We start from the raw sequence: 4328 nt of genomic DNA, 5'->3' as shown, positions 1-4328 counted from the left end.
AAATCGCTAAACACCCTCATAATTTCAATCGAAAGGAGGAGGGCGTGAAATTAAGCGGTATATGGACGCCCGTGTTAAAGAAGATGTGTACCACCCGTCCACTACTGGGTGATGGCAACGGCGATCGACGGCGACGGACAGCGGCCAATTGCACTGACGTTTTCAAAACACGTGACGTCACACCACGGCGCGGGAGCGCGCGGTCACGGAATTTAGCGGCAGTCCGTAGCGAGCCAGTGGATGTGTTGGACCTTCCATCGAGCTACGGACCCTCTTGAAGATGTGTCCCGCAGTCGGATCGAAACGTACGCAATTGACACAGAATTCATCAACCGACCACGGCATAACAGCCCGGATAATTATAATGGACATGATTGTGGGAACAGCGAGTAAAGCGCTGAAGTCAGCACTTCCTAAATTTGAGAGTTCTATGAGGGCTTGTCAACAGCGATTGAATTCATCTGCATAATTTGTACTGGGTCAGAATGATTTCGCATGTTATTGCGATGTAATTTTCTTAGGTTTCTCTTCAATCTACTGAAACAGCAAGAGACAAATAAACCATTGGTAAAGGGACATGTAAAATTTTGCAACTTTTTATGTGTAATGTATGTTGCGCGTTTGTGGAGTAGTAGAATACCTTGTACAGCTCTGTTGGGGAGATGGCGGCAGAGATCATCCGTCAGCCCAGAGAAAACAGCAGAGCGCTGGAACCAGAGACCATCACGCACCAGGTGGCCGCTAGAAGAACAACTGACTGTTTTACACTGATTGCCCAGATAATTGAGACCACTTTTGTAATAGCCGGTATTTCCAGGTTTGGCACGGATAACAGCGGCGACGCTTCGTGGCACGGAAGCGATTAGGCCTTGGTAGGTCGCTGCAAGGAGTTGGCATCACATCTGCACACAAATCACTTACTCCCCTTAAATTCCGGGGAGAGGGCGATGAACTCTGACGCCGCGTTCTGTCAAATCCCAGATGTATTCGATTGGTTTCAGATCTGGTGAGTTGGGGGCCACCAAATCAATTGTGGAACTCGCAACTGTCTTTCTCGGACCAATCCATCACACTCCTGGCCTTCTGACACGGCGCATTATCTTACTGAAAAATGCCACTGCCATCGGGAAACATTATCGACGTGAAAGGGAGCACGTGGTCTGCAACCAGTGTTCGACACTCTTTGGCCGTTATGGTGCATTGCACGAGCGCCACTGGACTCATCAATGCCCACTTGAATGTTCTCCAGAGCACAAAGGAGCCGCCGCCAGCTTGTCTCCGTCACGCAGTTCAGGTGCCCAGGTGCTCTTCCCCTGGGAGACGACGGGTTCGAGCCCTCCCACCGGAATCATGAAGAAGCTACATCTACATTTATACCTCGCAAGGCCCCCAACGGTGTGTGGCGGAGGGCACTTTACGTGCCATTGTCGTTACCTCCCATTCCTGTTCCACTCGTGTCTGATTCGCGGGAAGAACGACTGCAGGAAACCCTCCGTGCGCGCTCGAATCTCTCTAGTTTTACATTCGTGATCTCCTCGGGAGGTATAAGTAGGGGGAAGCAATATATTCGATACCTCATCCAGAAACGCGCCCTCTCGAAACCTGGACAGCAAGCTACACCGCGATGCAGAGTGCCTCTCTTGAAGAGCCTGCCACTTGAGTTTGCTAAACATCTCTGTAAGGCTATCACGCTTACCAAATAACCCTGTGAAGAAACGCGCCGCTCTTTTTTGGATCTTCTCTATCTCCTCTGTCAACAAGCCCTGGTACGAATCCGACACTGATGAGCAATACTCAATTATAGGCCGAACGGGTGTTTGTAGGCCACCTCCTTTGTTGATGGACTACATTTTCTAAAGACTCTTCCAATGAATCTCAGACTTTCACCCGCTTTACCAACAATTAATTTTATATGATCAATCCACTACAAATCGTTACGTACTCATAATCCCAGATAGTTTACAGAAGTAACTGCTACCGGTGATTGTTCCTCTATCATATAATCATACAATAAAGGATCCTTCTTTTTATGTATTCGCAATACATTACATTTGTCTATGTTAAGGGTCAGTTGCGACTCCCTGCACCAAGTGCCTATCCGCTGCAGATCTTCATCCCAGAGTGTCTGGATACGCTGTTTGGGGATTTATCAGACCGTGAAAAGTTCTGCCACTGCGGTAACGTCAAGTATCGATGGACAGGTGTCCATTACAGCTGTAACTGTCGATGTCACGGTGTTAACATTGAGACATGCATGGGGCGTCGGCTGAGGAGGCCCCATCGTTAGGAATATTCGGTGTCCTCTGTGTTCAGACATACTTGTACTCTGCCTAGCATTGAAGTCCAATGTCAGTTCCGCCACCTGTTCTGTTTTATTCGTCTGCCCAGCCTGCCACGTCCGACAACTGCAATTAGGGGTGGACGCCCAACCGGACGACGTCCGGACGTGGTTTAATATTGGTTTCGCCACGTGTTGAAGACATTCAACACAGCACCCCTCGAACTCAAAACAAGTTGTCCAGTTTCCAAATTGCTCTTACCGAGCCTCTGAGACGGCCCCAGTGGCGGGGCGGTTCTAGGCGCTACAGTCTGGAACCGCACGACCGCTACGATCGCAGGTTCGAATCCTGCCTCGGGTGTGGATGTATGTCATGTCCTTAGGTTAGTTAGGTTTACGTAGTTTTAAGTTCTAGGGGACTGATGACCTCAGAGTCATTTGAACCATTTGAACCGAGCCTCAGAGGTTTTAAAAATGTGCCCTCGGTCAGACTTAGGTAGATCGCCCGCCTTCCCCATTCTACACACAGGCAGCATACATGTACATGTAATACATGCACCATGTTTGTGTCTGACTGGCAGTCATTCCTCGCTAGATGACGCTGCCATCACCTGGACGGGCTTGTGTCGACAGTTGGTTGGTGGACATAATGTTCTGGCTGATCATTGTATAAAGGCTCTTAATACCGCTATTTGCTTTCTCTGACAGTCAAAACAAATTGTTCCTCCTCAGCGATTGCTTTCCGAAGTGCTGACGATTGCTTAGTGGTACGGAGGAAATCGTGGAAAGTAGTTCATTGCATCTGTTAGCAGTGAGACGCGAGAATATGAACACTATGTGAATGGATACGAAATGAAGTAAATAACCTAACGAGCTTCATAAGCATTCGTCTTTCTTCAGTATAGCTTCAACCTACGTTTATTGTCATGCAGTCATCGTCATGAAATCTGTCGTTCCAATGGATACATTTAAAACTACTGCAGCTGCACATTCGTCCTCGCTGTTCTGAGCCGTTGCAGCAGTGAACTCCAATTTGACGTTTAGGCGTCAGCAAGTAGCTGCAGTCGTTTACGTATTCCACGCTGACGTAGATCCAGCAGCAAACCTCGTAGTGATTAGCTCTCACGTTAAATTTAATTTTTATTGTAGGTCCGTCCGGGGCAGAACCCTTCAAAACTCTTTGAAATCCTCGATAAGTTCAGTACTTCAAAAACAGAAAAAAACAGTTACTTTTCAGTTAGGCAAACGCAACATATGCAGCGGCTAATGATGCCTGTCTGGAGATTACAATTTCTGAATGTCCTCTCACTGCCCATGCAGCTCCCTCGCCATTGAGAGACAACTTCGTGGGTCTGTGGGAGGAGTGGTTAGCGTTGGAGAAAAAGCTGAGGCCGGCGAAACCGACGACACGACCGCGGCGCATCTCCTTACGGCGACAGCGACGGCAGCAACTACTTTTAACGCACCTCCGGATAGGAAACTGTCCTTTGACGCATGGGTCTCTCCTTCGGCAGGACGACCAACTTGTGTACAGTTCTGGTAGTGCAAACCTTTTCCTACGCCAAACTGTAACTAAATGCGCTTTATACCAAGCAATTAGGGCCGCAACCCACAGACCAGTTGACCTCTGTTTTAGATGATGAACTGAATGTGTTTCGTGTGTTAAGCTTCTATTTCATGACTGATCTCGTCGATAGTGGCTTAGGTAGAAGAATTTACTTTGTTTGTAAGATGGTTGCTACATCGTTTCATTTCCTGTTGACCCTGAAGACACACTTTCATGTTGCACTATTTTGAGGTTGTGTCTTTACAGTCAATGTATTTTACTCACACACTGCCCTGACTTGTCCCTGTTTTGTTGTTTGTGAACAAATGTGAGGAAGACAACCCCAAGATGGTTGTAGATTCCAATTTTTTAATTTACGTTTTGTTGGTTGCTGCTAGCAATTAATAACCACTGTTGTGTTCTTTTTGTTAAGTGTGGGTGCTGACGAAATAGCAGCTTAGCGCAATATACAAGCCAGTACCATCACAAAAACAGTCATTCAAA

Source organism: Schistocerca gregaria, chromosome 1, assembly GCF_023897955.1.
Source record: "Schistocerca gregaria isolate iqSchGreg1 chromosome 1, iqSchGreg1.2, whole genome shotgun sequence".
Classification (NCBI taxonomy): Eukaryota; Metazoa; Arthropoda; class Insecta; order Orthoptera; family Acrididae; genus Schistocerca; species Schistocerca gregaria.
The sequence above is the reverse complement of the archived record's forward strand: the minus strand, read 5'-3'. Positions refer to the sequence as shown.